The 17,443-nt window shown below is 34.1% G+C and overlaps 1 long non-coding RNA gene across 1 annotated transcript; it reads left to right on the top strand.

Moving 5' to 3' along the window:
* The first annotated feature begins 576 nt into the window (after positions 1 to 576).
* LOC119864403 lies at positions 577 to 16,292 on the top strand. Its single transcript, XR_005373833.1, has 3 exons — positions 577 to 637; positions 3,374 to 3,464; positions 15,731 to 16,292. It is a non-coding gene; the product is annotated as an uncharacterized LOC119864403 (long non-coding RNA).
* Positions 16,293 to 17,443: the final 1,151 nt, after the last annotated feature.

Here is a 17,443-nt window from a genome sequence, read left to right as displayed (position 1 = left end):
TCTCCAAAGTAATTAACTTTTTTTTTCCAGTAATAGAGGCCTCAAAAGACAAATGGAAGTGTGAAGTGAAATTTATCCTGACCGAGAGATTATAGTTTTCCCTCTACACATTCAGCCAGTAGATTCGTTTCCTGGGCAATAACTTACTGAATAATTAGGACAATTCTAAACATGTGGTTCATATCTATAAATGAAAGTGACATGAACTTGTTCTATGAAAGTTTTGTGCTCATTAGAGTTAAAACTGAACTGATATGGACGAGGTGGTGGGACGAAAAAACTGTAATTTGGTTAAGGGGTAATTCTGATTAAATATAGTCTCCTCATTAGCTGTTGATCTTTAGTCCATCCATAGATAGACCAGGCTTACATGATCTTCTGCTGAGATAGAAACCTAGTTTACTATAATACCCATGGGATTTATTGTTCCACTACTTAAATCTGTTAACCTGCTAACATTTTCTTACCAGATACATGTTTTTTTAATTAATTAATTAATTAATTAATTAATTAATTTATTTATTTATTTTTAACAGGCTCCGCACCCAGTCTGGAGCCCAATGTGGGGCTTGAATTTATAACCTTGAGATCAAGACCTGAGATGAAATCGAGTTAGACAATCAACTGAGCCATCCAGGTGCCCCAAAATACATGCCTTTTCTTTTCACTGTGGTTCTTTGTTATCTCTTCATATGAATATCCTAGTGATCTGAACTTTCTTAAAGTTGAAAATTGGAAATAATGGAACAATAGTTTATGTTAAGGGTGTGTTTTCTCCAAACCGATTTTCTTTTCCTAAGAATTTGTACATTGCAAGTACTTGGGCCTGAAGAGGGTTGACAATTCTCCTTCAAGAGTTATTTAAATTTCCTAGGAGTATGATGAATCACATTCAGGGGTTCCTGTCAGTAGAGCATATGACTCTTGATCTCAGAGAGGGTTTCTGGAGTCCTGTTGCCTTACTTCTTATACCCATGTTGGGTGTAGAGCTTACTTGAAAAAAATAAAAATTTAATTAAATAAATAATTTTCCTTTGATTCACTGTAGGATTTTTTTTTTAATCAGATTTCAACTTTCTCCTGGGAAATAAGCCTAACTTGTATTTCCAGTTCTAAATAAGGGAATATCTTTTCTTTAAATTTTATTTAGTTTTATGAAGCACCTGGCAGGCTCAGTTGGTAGAGCATGTGACTCCTGATCTTGTAGTTGTGAGTTGGAGCCCCACATTGACTATAGAGATTCTTAAAAATAAAATCTTTGGGGTGCCTGGGTGGCTCAGTTGGTTAAGCATCCAACTCTTGATTTTGGCTTAGTACATGATCTCAGGGTTGTAGGATTGAGACCTGTGTCAGGTTCCACTCCCAGTGAGGAGTCTGCTTAAGATTCTCTCTCTTCCTCTCCCTCTGCCCCTCCCCCTATTCTCTCTTAAAAAAAAAAAAAGAAAATCTTAAAAAAAAAGTTTTTAAAATTTATTTTTATTGTTGATGATTCCCCAAATCTATCCAGTTAAAGAGAAAGGGAACACTTAGAACAGTGAACAACAGTAAGTGATCAAGAGAGTTATGGCTACAGGTAAATAAGACAAGAAAGCAACTAAGTAACTATAGGCTACCTCTATATTTTTCAGTAATTAAGGAGAAAAACCTCATCTTTCTAGTGATTTGTGTTTGTTTCATTGAATCAAGGATGAAGAGGAAAGACATAATTGTAAAATATTATTTATGTAATTAGATTATAATATTTAGTTATTAGTCTTTATTAAGATTTAAAAACAATAGCACAGATTTACCTATTTATTCTAAATTCTGGAACATTTAAAAATATTTCTAAAATGTTCTTCATTGAATTTGTTAACTAGCCACAAATTTCAGATACTTATAAACATTCTTTTTAAGATCTCTGTGCCATCTCTTACCCTCAGCTTGGAGAAAAGACCACTTATGTTAATTGCACAGAACACAAAAATGTTTATTGAAACAAAAAAAAAGATATTTTTTAAATGCTAATTCTTAGAAATTTCTAAGCAGTAATAAAATTTATGTTCTCAATGACCACAAGTATAATTCAATTATAAATTATTTTTATTCTGTGAACATTTTTTTTATTACCAGCATATTAGAAAAAAGTTATTAGTTATCGTTCAGTTATGTTTCACACATAAAGTATCTTAATTTTCATAACAACACTATTGATAGGAAGCAATACCTGTGTTTTACAGAGACTTACAGTTAGCAGTTAGTTTTATTAACCACGTACATATCATCTGATTCCAAAATCCTTGTTCTCTTCTCACTCAGCCCTTGTGCTATATTACAAAATAAAATAAGCAAATGAGGGATGCCTGGGTGGCTCGGCAGTTGAGCATCTGCCTTCTGTTCAGGGCCTGATCCCAGGGTTCCAGGATCAAATCCAGCATCCAGCTCCCTACAAGGAGCCTGTTTCTCCCTCTGCCTATTGTTTCTGCTTTTCTCTGTGTGTCTCTCATGAATAAATAATTAAATCTTTAAAAAACAAACAAACAAGCCAATAAATACACAAAGTACTGTGAAAATTTTGGTTTCCTAGAATACTCATTAGCTTTATTGCAGCTTTTTACTCAATAGATTCTATTTGAGACTGTTTCCTCTTTTTCTACAAATTGTGTCACCTTGCCTTTAAATGCATTCAATACATTCATATCTACCTATTAAAGTCATATTTATATTACTCTTAGTTAAAAATAAAATTCATATGTATGCTTCAGTCTAAGAGAAATTCTAAGGAAATATATGGTCATTAAGTTAGATATTTTGGTTATTGGGATTTTTAAAAATCCATATACTTTGCTCTCTTTTTATGTACACTTGCAAATTAATTTTTATTCCAGTGTACTTTGATAGATACATTAAAGTGTCATTCTTCTTGGATCTTTAAATTTGTTTGTTTGAATTCTGATGAATACAAACCACAAATTAAATGAGATTATAGCTAAATTAGGTGTACAAAGATATTCAGTGGTAAACCTTAATTTCTCTTATCAGTATTCTTTTGCTATAAACTTGGTGAATTTGTTTTTAATTGGACCATATCAAATGACTCTTGTGAAGAAATACCATTATTTTAACTGGAGCCATGAGCCTACCTAGGGCAGTGTCATCAGTTGAATCCTGTCCAGTTCCAATCCAAACTCAATCTGCTAAACCCTTGAAAGTTTGCTTGTTAATTACCGCCAAGTATAATTTTCATTTGCTCCAAAATTGCATGGAGAATATAGTTATTACGATTAAGTTTATTTTAGAAATTGGCACTAGAGGGAGCTAAGTAATTGTATCATTTATGTGTTTAGGGGGAAATTGAACATTCATTTAAAAACTTGTGTTTTTTTTTTTTCAGAACCTGCTGATTTTACAAATATGGCAGCTATGCCTCAGCAAATTATAAGCAATAATGAATTAGTTAATTTTCTTTAGTGAAAACTGCTATGGTAAGATTATTAAATTACTGTATTTCTACTTAGTGAAAGTAGCTACCAGTCAGTAAATTAGGATTTCTAGGACTCTTTGGGGAAAGGGATTATTACTATTATCCATGTTTATCATTATTTTGGCCCTAACAGAATTAAAATGCTCACAGTACCATGTTTAGATACAATATTTTGTTTCCAAATTTATAGTTTGATAAGAAAATGGCTTTATTGAATAGGATCTCAGTGTAGAGTAGAAAACAATTTTACTCTTATGGTATATTCTAGGAATTTAGTTGGCTTGATTACTTTGAAGGGCTGATTCAGATTAACAATAGTATCCTCCCCCAACAAATAGCACCTACCATGAATTTTTTAAATTGCACTATCTCCTACTTATATGCTTATCTCCAAAGTGAATAAAAATCTGCTTAGGCAGACTTTTAAAAGCTAAAAGCTGCAGGATGTTTTTATTTACATGAACTAAAGAGCTAAAAAATATTTAATTCCATATATTTTGCATGTTGAAGCCCTGGAAACACATTTGAAAACAGCTTGTATTTAGTCAATATTGTGGGGGGAAAATGGGACATTTTATCCTCCCCATCATAGTACTTAGGTAGACATGGCCAAAAAGGCACACATTTTACATGTCCTTATGTGAGCTTATCCTCTTATAGACAATGCGCATGGGAATTTGTTCTTTTTTTTCACATGTCTCATGAAGGAAAAATATGGTTTGGATATTAAAATAAAATAAGGTTTCATTTACATGCCATCCTACTTTGAACATACAATGATGTTGAAAATATTGATGTAAAACTCATGATTTTTTATGGTGAAGTCCTTTTCGCTAATCTTTCATTATAGATTTGAATTGATATGGCAGTGTCCAAAGGGACGTTTCTTGCTTTTTCTCTAGTGGGCCATATGAGGACACTCTCTGCCTTTAATTATCTCTGCATAGGTTTAGTTTTAATATAAAAGTGAATTTCAGAGAAAATTAATGTACAAAATAGAAAAAAATTATATCCAGGAACTACATTATATGATAAACTGCAGACTTGATTTCTTTCTGTTTGCTTCATTTATTTCTTTTTTTTTTGCTTCATTTATTTCTTTTATGAAATGAAACTTTGCTTAAATTTTATTTTTTATTTTTATAATTTGAATAGTTAGCATATTTTTATGATTTGAATAATTAGCATATTATCTATCTCAAAGAACTCATAATCGAGGTTAGCTTTTACAAAAGAGGTTAGCAAGTGGTACTTTATCTTGTTTTTTTTTTTAAAGATTTATTTATTTACTTGAGAGAAGAGAGAGAGCACACACACTTACACACAAGCAGAGGGGGAGGGACAGAGGGAAAGAATCTCAAAGCCAAAATCAAGAGTAGGGAGTTTAACCAACTGAGCCACCTCTGTGCCCCTAAGAAGTGGTATTTTAAAGACAGGATTTAGGGAGAGAAAGAAGCCTGTATACTGAGTATCTAGGCCATCTTTCAGATCTCTAAATTAGCGTTTGAGAGCTTTAATGTACATACTGATCACCTGAGGATTTCTTAAAATGAAGGTTCCATTTCAAAAGATCTAGATTCTTAATTTTTAACAAGTTCTGTGTTACTTATATGTGGGGCACACCTTGAATAGCAATAGTCTTCACTTTCTTTAATCCTGATACATGTTGCTCTGGCTTGGATAAGAATTTACAGCAAAAGAGAAGTTGGAGTCTAGAACAAAGTGATGGCCTTGGTACAGTAAAACTGAGTGTCAATTATAGTTGTTCCTGTCTCTCATGAGCCATGGTAGATGCCCAACATTGACCATGTACAAGAACAGGGCCATCTGCAACCACTTACATTGTATAGCTACAAGCCTCCTTTGATTCTACAATATGTAACAGATCTCATAATGTTATCTTTTTCTAAGAATTTCAATTGCTTTAAAATCTTTCTTATGAATAGATAAATCCATTTCATAGGAGGTGTGTGAGATCTAGGGAAACAGCATGTTTACTTGGAAACAGAGTCATCTGGATTCATATTCTAGCTCTGCCACTCTTCAGTTATGTGGTTTTAAGAATTTTATTTAACATTATTTCTTATTGGTAAAATGAGCTATCAGACCTAATTCCTAGGTTTGATTTTATAATTTCTGATTTCTTGGCTTTAATCACTAAGCATTTAGAGTATTGATATATTTTATTTAGCATCAGGATTTTATCATCAGGTAATACTTTGCTGAGTAAGGACCGTCATTAGTGCAACTATTATCAGCAACATCAGATATTGGGCCACCAGTAGTGGAATATAGATGGAATGAAGAGTTTGGGAGATGGAAAGATGAGAGAGGAAGTTAGAAAGGAAGATTGGGTCAGATAATGCAACACCTTAGAACCTTAGAACTGTGCTGGGGATTTGGAATTTATTCTTTAAGGAATAACAAACCAATAGAGGATTGTGAGCTAAGGAGTAGTGGGAACAAAATAGTATTTTTTTTTCTTTTTTAAATTAGAGAATGGTTTAGATGGGGATCAAGAAAAGGCATTTCTTCTGTAATCCAGGTTAAGAGATTATAGGAATGTGAGCCAAAATAGTGGAAATAGAAAGAGATATATTTATTTAGTAATTATTTGGAAGTCAGATGAGTAAGGAATACTAGCCTTGAGTTAGGTTGTTTAACTCATCAAAAACCCTAACTCAACAGACTTCAGGAAATCTATTTCACAAAATAAGAAGTGCAACATAAAATGATGTTAGCTTTACTGTGACTCTTTTGGATTGGTTTAAAGATTGCTGCACATCCAGACAATCTCTAGAGACAGAATAAGGACTATCTCTTCCATGTATCGCTTTTCTAAAGTAAAAGAACTTTTCCTAGAAGTTCCCCAATTTTCCTAGGTCCTGCTTCAAGTTGCATCCCAAGCATGGTCATAAACCAATCTGGCAAGGGAAAAGAGAGCACTAAGAATAACTGAGACTATGAGGACTCTTCCTGGTGTGGGGAATAGAGGTGGCCTTTCCTGCAGTATAGGACTATTTGCAAAACAGTGGATTGCTCTGTTAGGAAGTCCTGGGGTGGAGGAGAGAATTGTATGTGTCTGCTTTTGAAAGAGGAAAGTTACACTTACACAGTAAAAATTGTCTGATTATTTACAAATAAATATTTACTGTCTACTCTCTAGAGAGTATACTATAAACATCATGAGATCTGGGACTTCATCATCTTCTATATATTTTTAATTCATTATTTTATCCCTATCAGCCTGAACAGTGTGTGACACACTGGTGATTTTCAGGAAGACGTTTTTATAATGAAATGCTTTTGAAACTCATATGACATTCATATATATTACCTAATAAATTTCTTTACTCTCCTAGTATCATTTCTGTAACCCACTCAACACTAGCCACACCAAGCTTTATATGCTCCTTTACTCAAGCTCATGTTTCTTCAGAACTGAGCAAATGGGTATGTTTCTCCTTTAGTTTTCTGTTCATGTGTCACCTCCTCAGAGAGGCCTTTTCTTTCTTTCTTTTTTTTTTTTAAGATTTTATTTATTTATTTGAGAAACTAACAAGGAGTGGTAGAAAGGGAGGTGGGTGGGGGGTGGGAGTGACTGGGTGACGGGCACTGACGGGGACACTGGATGGGATGAGCACTGGGTGTTACTCTATATGTTGGCAAATCGAACACCAATAAAAAATAAATAAATAAATAAATAAATAAATAAATAAATAAATAAATAAATAAACAAATAAATAAATAAATAAATAGAGAGAAACAGAGATAGCGAGAGTGAGCTCCAGCAAGGGGGAGAGGGAGAAGCAGGCTCATCGCTGACCAGGGAGCCTGACTAGATGCGAGGCTACATCCCAGGATCCTGGGATCATGACCTGAGTCAAAGGCAGATGCTTAACAGACTGAGCCACACAGGTGCCCCAGAGATATCTTTTCTGATTATCTTATCTGAGATATTTTCCCACCATGAGTTACTTATTTTATTTTAGCATCTTGAATATTCTCCTCAAATACTAATTTCAATAATTTTTAAATAGAAATAGCATATATGGATCTAGATATATGCAGTCCTTCAATATCTATGTTCTATTTTTTTGTACCAACATACCTAAGGCACTGGATGTGTTTATACTCTAAATATATGCTCCTTGAGAAAACATAGGTGAGGTCCTTGTTTCCGGATTGGGTAACTTGGAGAATGTTCTTAGTTAATTCAGAAATTTGAGAAAAAGTGTTTTTTTCCCCTTAGTGGAAAATAATTAACATGGATAGTTGTACATTGAGATACCAGAGGAGAATTAAAGATGACTGCTTTTAAAAATTTGAGTCTGTAGCACAGGAGAGAGAAAATGGGTATGGAAGTAACAATCTGGATAACAGAATCTTTGCCTTTATAGAAGCATCTGCTTTTATTGTATTTTAGATTATCTGAGTAAAACAAGTTGATGTGCTTTTCCACCCAGAGTATCTTTTCAGTCTTACAGTATATTTAGTTTTATCTATCTATCTATCTATCTATCTATCTATCTATCTATCTATTTGACTACTTGAGTTTCTCAAAATTTTAATTCTGTGAGTTTCATGAGGAGTTGCCATGACATAGTATTTAGGTTATGTTGAAAAGGAGCAGAGAAGCTTAGATCTTGAATTTGGTAGCATTGTAATAAGAATGTACAGGTGTTAAAAAATGATCTTCAAGAGGTTAAAAAGCATGAGTTGTGCAAATATAGAAATAGCATGCAGAAATACTTTATTCAAGCTATTAATTCAGGAAGTAACCAGCAAAAGGCTGAAACCAGTTCAAAAACCATTTGAGATAAAGTAATGTTATGATAAACTTGCAAATTATATATAAAAGTGACTAATATCTTTAAGGGAATTATACTTTGGGGTTTTCTGTTCCATAGATAGCAGTTATTTACAGCTCTTCTGAATAACAATCTACAAATTACTTCTGCCCCTGAAGAATTATAAAATAGGCAATCAATAGAAAATCAAGCTCAGCATTGCATCAAAACAGGACATCATAGGGTTTATTGGGTGTGTGTATGTGCATTGTTTATTTTCAAGGTTTGGGATAATTTTTCTTATAGGGTAAGGGGAAAAGTAGACTTCAATAAAGAAAATAATTCTATGAATATGTGTGTCTGTGAGAAAGATATTAATGATGATTATTTGCTGCTAACACTACCAACAAAGATCTATAGTGTCCCTCAGTTTAGATATTTGAAAGTTAATATATTTCTGTAACTTAAGAAAAATAAACAAATCAGATATAATTGACCAAAGCAACTTTTTAAAGCTTTTGGTGCCAAATGATATGTGTCTATAGATTTAAACTATGGGTAGCATACATGATGTAAATTTTTCCAAAATAAATCTAATATTGAGTGTTTATGATGAAATGTGGTCAAATTTATCTAGAGGCTCCTGGACCATATCCTGACTTAATTTTCCTTTGGGATGAAAAAAAAATTCGAAAGAGGAGTCACCTACCTTAAAACGGCAACGATGTCCCAGTGCCCATTTTGTCATTTCATTCACTGTCCTTTATGCAGCTGAACTAAATTGTATCCTTAGTGAGAGATTGGTGACACTCTAACAGGGTGACACAGCATCTATATCACGTAACATAGTGTGTCAAGAATGATAGGTGACATTTAGGGAGTTTTTAATCAGCAGAGTGACATAATTCGGATACAACATATATCATTTAATCCATACAATGGGAACTTTGAAGTAGATAATATTTTACAGATAAACACCAAAGTTTATAGAGATTGAATCTTTGGCAGAAGCCTCCATGACCATTAAATGAGGGGCAGTTGTCTATCCCAATCTAATTGAAGCTGTGGTCCAGTCTTTAACCATGACTTTTATCCTTAAAATAATGGTTTTCTATGGATACTTTTTCTTCAGGGACCTCTAAGCATCAATAGGTTATTTTTTTCAGCAGCTATATGATTTTTTTTTCTGTAGGAATTTGGTTAAAGTAATAATAGTATTAATAGTTACTACTTATTAAGCATTGTTTGTCATCATAATAGTTTTATCTTATGTAATTTTTAATGGGAGGTCTCTGTGGTAAGCATTATTATTCCAACTTTGGGAATCCAGAAATGCCCACAAAATGGCCGGATCAGTCTAACTCCCCTGCCCACATTCACCTCTATCATGAGCGTTGCTCTTGCTTAACTTTTAAGAACATCAGTTTCAAAGGTAAACCTCTAGGATGAATTTCAAAAGACTCCTTTTCCCTAGATCCTAGAAGCATGCTTCGGTTTTTGTCCCTGTCCTTGGGATGGGATTTACAGGAGAGTTGCTGACTTCTTGATAATATTCCTGCTCCCCTCATTGGGGTCATCTCCATGGCTGCTCCCCCAGCCAAACCATATTTGTAGACATGGATGGTACCCTTGATACAAGACAGGAACCGATATCCTTTCTCACTTTTCTGTATTAGTCTTCTTGTGCTGTTGTTTATAGTTACTCTATGCCACCAATTTAAACTGTCATTACTCTCATATCTCCTCCTAATAAGATCATTTATTTAATGCTGGGTCAGAAAACATTTTAATGGTGCACCAAAATGTGGTGTTCAAAAAGTCTATCTTCGGGGGTCCCTAGGTGGCTCAGTGGTTTAGCACCTGCCTTTGACCCAGGGCGTTATCCTGGAGTCCCAGGATTGGATCCAACATTGGGCTCCCTGCTGGGAGCCTGCTTCTCCCTCTTCCTGTGTCTCTGCCTCTCTCTCTCTCTGTGTCTCATGAATAAATAAATAAAATATTTTAAAAAACAAAACAATCTATCTTCAGAAGGATAGGTACCTGGATATACATGTGGTAAAACAAATACCACAAAGTGTTAAAAAATTTTATAGTAAAGAATCTATATGAGTGCACATGTAAAAATATTTCAACTTTTCTCTTTGGAGACTTTCATAATAAAAATCTTGAGAAAAAATCCCCACCGGCTATGAATTTGCAGCTAATTTATTTTGTGTTGCCATTGTCATTCTGATAGAATAGGATGCTCCATGAGGGCAGGAATCTTTGTTTCTTCTGTTCAGAGACGTGTCCCTAATGTCTAAAACAGAGCCTGGCACTTAGTAGTCCCTTAATATATATTTCCTTAGTGGAAGAGTTTTCTGAGAAAAACTGGAGTGAAAACTTTTTTTTTTTTTTTTTTTTGGAGTGAAAACTTAATGATTGCTTGTGTAAGATGATTTCTTTAAGCTTTTGTGTGAGACCCTGCATAATGTACTAAATGCTTTGGGATGGGGTTGAGAAAATAAGTAGCATCCAGAATGTCAAGATCTTTCAAGTAGATCTCCTCTCTGCAGGTGGATCAAATAGGAATCTGAGGCTCAATTTTAAAATTCTTTTTTCCTCTTCTGGGGTTTTCCATAGAAAGAGTGTATAAAACAGAACCAAGTGAAGACCTACTCATTCATAGGTAACCAGTGAGTTCAGAAAACTTCAGCACTCCCCAACCATGTAGGAGAAATCCTCCACACCAGGAGGACGTACAAGAACATTTAGATTTCCAATGGTAATGTAAATCTAAGAAAGATAGCTGGTAAAAGAAGTTCACTTTTTTTCCTCCAAGAAATTATCCCATCCTCAGAAGAAATAATGTTCCAACCTTAGGAAGACACAGATTGTTAATTGGGCATTACTTCTAGAGAATGTACGAGGGAGCTCTTCTGACAACCACAAGGAGAGAGACATAAGCTGACGTAAGCCACTTTGAGTTCTGTTATTTCTCTAACAGGAAAGTTTCTTCCATTCCACCTCCAAACAGCCCCAAAATTCAGCTTGACTTCCATCTAGCCCAAGAGGTGCTCCTAATCAGAGCTGTCCCCACTCTGAATCCCCAGCACTTGTCTCTACTGAACACGATGGTATGTCATACTACAGCTTATAGTCATTCCAGTGTTGTTGTTAGATTTTATTCATTCGTTCATTCATTCATTCATTTGAGAGCATGAGAGAGAGAGAGAGAGCTAGAGAGAGAGCATGCACCAGACATGGGGAGAGGGAACAGGAGAAGCAGAGTCCCCACTGAGCAGGGAGCCTGATGAGGGTTCCATCCCAGGACCCTGAGATCATGACTTGAGCTGAAGGCAGATACTTAGTTGACTGAGCCACCCAGGGGGCCTCTGTTCCAGTATTTTGATATATGATCATTTTGTGTTTTTTTTTAATTATTATTATTATTTGGTGATTTTTGTAGGAGTATCAAGTCAGTGAAGTCAGGACACATGTCTCCTGAAGCTCCTGCATCTGGGTGTCCCTAATTGTGGTAGCCCGTCAGACTCACATGAGATCTTTATACAAAAAAACAAAACAAAACAAAAAGAAACACACACATACACACACACACACACACACACAGATCCATATATGCTATGTCAGATATATTCAAGATAGAGCCTGAGAATTATATTTTATAGTCTTCCAGGTGATTCATTTGTTTCTGTTCTAGTGTTGATCCATGGACCAACATTTGGGATCTCCTCTTGTAGAGATTAATGGTCAGACTGAACATATTAAAAAAAAAAAAAACTAATCCAGATATATTAATTTGCTAATTCATAGGATTTGTGGTCAAGCATTAGACATCTTTATAAGATTACCTGAAAGTGCATTGAAGAATTAAAAAACCAGTGCACAACATTGAAAATTCATCTATAGTTACATAATAATAATATTGATATTAATAATAATGTCTTTGATGGTACTCTGAAATAAGTCAACTATGATATAGTTCTTTTAAATCCTTCTTCTATTTAATGTATCTTGTTAAGTGCAAATCCTTGAAAGATGCTGTCATTAATTCACCACATAGATTTTAAACATCATCTCTAAGTTTGCTCTAAAACTGAATATGTGTATTATAGTTTTATTCTGCTGGCTATAATGTTTCTATCTAGGAGAATGGTAGTTAAAGCATTCCTATACATAAATTTGTATCTTTAAAGCAGGAAGAGAATGAAAGAAGGTTCTGTCCCTTTGCTCATGCCAGTCCCAAGAGGAGAGTGACATTACAAGATTATTGGGTCACAATATCCAGTGAGTAGGGTAAATGTATGCCAAAGGGCCATACAGTTCTATGTTGCCCTATTCTTTTTCTTTCTTCCTTCATGCAATTGGTTAAGTGAATTGAGCAAGGGACTCCTCTTTGGGTTGTGGAACAGTAAATAATCTTGATCATCAGACCTTGACAGCCTAATAATAAAATGAAAAATCTCTATCATTTTGCTATGTTTTTTTTTTTTTTTTTTTGAGTATATAGTCTTGGAAGCAGCTTCTCTTCAGGAGAATTGATTGATAAAACAGAATTTAAGCCTTCTTACATCATCCATCCAAATACTGTAAAATGCCATCTTTACCTTATTATGTTCCTTCCCAACTTCTTGGATTCAGTAGGAGTTACTATCTGTCCAATATACCCATTCAGAACACCAGAATCTCAGAATCTTAACTATAATAATCAGGAAGTTCTGTCCTGGTGAACCTATAAAGTCATCACGGTAGTTGTAACATGGAACTTTATCAGGTTGACAAAATGATATATTTTAAGAAAAGTGGATCCTAAACTCCTCTCTCTCTCTCTCTACCTGTCTATTCAATTTTATTGTTATAAATCTCTACCTCCTATCACTAAAGATCTGTTGATAATTCATCTTAGGAAAAAGAGTATGTCAAGGTACAATTTAAATGATCTTTTGTTTCATGCCATTCTATGGCATCTGGGCTGCAGTGCCTGCTTCTTGTTTTAAGGACCTTATTAATAATTGCAGCAACTGTCTTAGACTTTGCTTATTCACTTGCTCAAAGAGTGATCTTTCATTACTAGGTCTTTAATAGATTGATTTCTATGCTACGTTTGCTTTCTTTTAATATTCTCTGTAAAACTGTGGCTTCCTCCATTACTAATGAAAGAAAATTGAGGAGAGCTGTTTTGGCTCTCTGTCTCTTTTTCTCCCAGGACATATCACTGTTCTATTTGCTACTCTATTCTCTTTGCCATTTATCAGAATTCTCCTCTGAGCTGTGGCAAAGGGAGGACCATTTAAAAATCATTCTTTGGGAAGAATGTACTGCTGTTTGGGCACTGTCAGGACATTCTCCCTGTAAAACATTACAAATCTCCTGGGCAGGAACTTAAGAGAGCTCATGGATATTATCACACCCAATGTTGTGAAAGGTAACAGTACTCAGCAAATGCTTATTAAATGAATCAATGAATAGATGAATGTAATTCCTAGATATGACTCTGAGAATTTTGTTTGCATATCTAGTATAATATGTGATTCAGTAAGAAAATATCGATGTTCAAAAAATGTTATACATTTAAAACAGTGCCTTAATGAAAAAAAAGACCATAAAATTCCACATATAGACCTGTTTAGCTGTTTTAGAATAGTCCTTTGTGTTGCTAGAATTTTAATGTCTGTTTCATCCCTTTTTAAGAAACTTGACCCCAGAATACCATAGGAAAAAGACTGTTCAAAGTTGGTTTTTATATTACCATTGTATATTAAATCAAGAAAATATAGAATAATAATATGATTTTTAAGAAATACAGCTTATTTTATATTTACATTTTATTTTATTTGTATTATTATAATGCAAATCATAATATCAATAACATTAAGTGCTCCCCAGACTTGAGACTAATTTTGGTAGATAAAGCTATATCATTTTTTAATTGATATTTAAAGCTCAGAGGGGAAAAAAAAAAAACTATTATCTACCTTCACCCACTGATAATCTCTGATAACATTTGGTGCATTTTTTCTAGAAATTTCCTTTTTCTGATTTAAGCTGCATTTAATATTTCTACTTTTCATTTCATAACAAGAAATATTCTAACATTTACATTATATGAAGATGCAATTGAATGAGGGGTCAAGTTCTTGTAGCTTATCAATGCATTAGCCTTCCTTAATTTTATATTGTTGCAATCTCTAATAATTTTTGGGCTTCGTTCAGTGATTAATTTTGGCCTATGTTAAAGAATCATAAAATGTGAGAATCAGAATAAACTTTTCTGAAGGTACTCTAGTCACTTCCACTAATACCTCATTTTATATAGAGGATAACTGAGGGTCAGAGAAGTGAATTGATTTGCGAAATGTGACAACTAGTTGGTTACAGAGTTGAGCATAGGCTATATCATAAATGATTTTGATCTTATGATTATCATATGATACTTAGAATTGGATTATAAATAACTGTTAAAAAATCACTCGTTTAATTTTTATTTGGTAGAAAACTGTCATTTACTGCAACATCAATGAAACTTCTGTGAATATACAGTCAAAAGAGAAATAAATCTAATGCATTTTTTCATATGAAGTACAATTGAATGTTATATTAAAGAAAGATTACTGGTGTTAGCTAATTTTGCAACTATATAGGCCAAAGAAATCTATAACAACACAACTTTGAAGCATGAGTGATGTAGAAGAGTTATGGATATTAATTCAGTCTTTCCATGTGGTATTCAGTGAAATATTAAGCTTTAGAGTCTGTGTGGGAGTGTATCTAAATATAGTTGCTATTTTGCATTTTTATTCTACAGTTTCTCAGACATATTCATGGCAGGGAGGGAAAAAAAAATGTCTGCCATAAAGGCATGATTCCTGATAGGATGCTGAGAGGTCATTTCTTCACCGCCAAAGCACAGTATAACTAGAATCAATAATTCTGCTGGTTCTCTTCTGATTTTGTCTTTCTGACTCTCTCTTTTCTTGCTCTGGACTTTTCTGGGTAGCCTCAAAAGTATATTTTTCCAGAGATGCCGACTTCTGTGAAAAATTCTTGCACAGACTGTAACTAATTAGTTTAACTTAAAATTACAATTGATCCATTTTCCGGCAGGCCTGTCAACAACCTGGGGTGCTGATGGGGTAATGGAGATCAGAAGTTCTAGATTAGATATTGGGAACCCTTGAGCCAAGTATTGAGACTTGAGCCAAGTATTGAGACTTGATCCGAGAGTATGTTTTTTTTGGACAGGTACACCCTTAAAGTTTTACATTTTTTAATGTTTTTTAGGGAGATCTATATATTCTTTAGTTTATCATTCCCCATTATCTTTCATAACACAGCTTCACAGTTTGATTTTATTTGCCTGCTATAACCCCTGCTTAAATAACTATATCCACTCAATGTTATATATCATAGAATCATAGAATTTCAGATATGGGAAGAACTTGAGATCATCCAGATTAAGCTCTTGCTTTTTTTTTAGGTAAGAAATAGATTCAGAGAGATGAAGTGACTTAAGAAGATGAAACATGATTAAGAAAAAAAGAAGAAACTAACATTAATAGTGAACCTGAAATACCAGGGAGTAGGCTGGACACTTAACTCACCTCATCACATTTATTTCTGTTACTTATAGATGAAAAAAAAGGGATAGTTACATTATATTCACATAGTTAAGGAAAAATTTAGGCAGACTTGAGAGTCAAATACTGGTCAGCTTGTCCCAAAGCAACAGAACCAAGCTTCTAAACAGAATCAAGCTTCCCTTCCTCTCTCAGTGAACTTTCAACTATATCATATTGCCAATCACTTAGGCAAATGAAGGATAAATAATTATGCTTGTCATTTTAAAAATACACCAATCTGATAAACTTACCACATGTTTGCCTTGGGCATTTTTGCTTAAAATGTAGGAACATTCCAGAAGGAATCCCAAACTGAGATGTATTCGAATCCCTGTGTTCTTATCCTGTCTCTTAATCCTGTCTCTTAATATGTCATCTAAAAGTTTGTAAAATATAAAAATAAAAAGGCAGATAAGTCATTTCTGTGTAATTTATTAGTTTGTGGATTCAGTATGAAATCACAGGGCTCCATTGTTTGAAGGCTACATGCTATATTTCTCATTTCCACATCTTCCTAACCATCTTAACATATCTTGCTTCCTAGCATACTTAAGTACTTGTTAACCTAAGCTAAGTCATTGCTAACTCACACCAGCAAGTTTATACACTGGAGTTTTTCTTAACATTCATACAGGACTATAACAATCCCTGAGGTTTGTTGTTTTTTGTTTTGTTTTGTTTTGTTTTGTTTACCTATGCTTTATACCTTTTGATGTCATACAGCTTAACACAGAAAAAGGAAGGCATGTTTTAAAGACCTCTGTCTTGGGACACCTGAGTGGCTCAGTGGTTGAGTGTCTCCCTGTGGGGAGCCTGTTTCTCCCTCTGCCTGTGTCTCTGCTGCTCTCTCTGTGTCTCTCATGAATAAATAAATAAAACTCTTAAAAAATAAAAAAAATAAAGACCTCTGTCTTTGTGGGTGTATGTACATCAGGAAGTTGTCAGAATGCATAGCAAATGATTTATTAAATATAAGACAAAAATGAAAGTCTACAAGACCAACCATACTGGTCACCTTCTGAAATATTGAAATTTCCCTAGAAGATATGTCTAGAAGGTTCATCAGAATCACTTATGAGTCATATTTATTATTTAATACAACGGAGGAAAGACTAATTAGCTATTGGATTTTGGAATGTATCCAGACAAAAGTGATGCTAGTTGGCCTAGGCTTGTGAAAGATCTATTAATGGGAGATGAATTGGTCATAGAACCACACACAGGAGGTGTGTATTATGAGGGTCTCAGGAGATGGATCAACCTGGATCATGATACTCAATATGCAAAGGGAAAACAGATAAATCTGGATCACAATACATACATAGACAAACTGATTTTTTAAAATAAAAACCATGGAAAGCTTGTTAGCTTAAATATAAAATTAAAACTCTTGCCTGAAATGACTGAACATTCATACGTGCTTTTGGCAATGGTAGCCTCACCTCTTTCAGCTACATTGACACTCTGAGAAGAGGGATAGTTGGTTCACAAATGTGCATATTTTGACATGTCACTGATATTTACTTCATATACAGAAATTCCCCCTTGTCCATGTGGAATATGTTCCAAGA

Source organism: Canis lupus, chromosome 19, assembly GCF_011100685.1.
Source record: "Canis lupus familiaris isolate Mischka breed German Shepherd chromosome 19, alternate assembly UU_Cfam_GSD_1.0, whole genome shotgun sequence".
NCBI lineage: Eukaryota > Metazoa > Chordata > Mammalia > Carnivora > Canidae > Canis > Canis lupus.
Note: the sequence above shows the minus strand (reverse complement) of the source record. Positions and strands in the feature narration are given on the sequence as shown.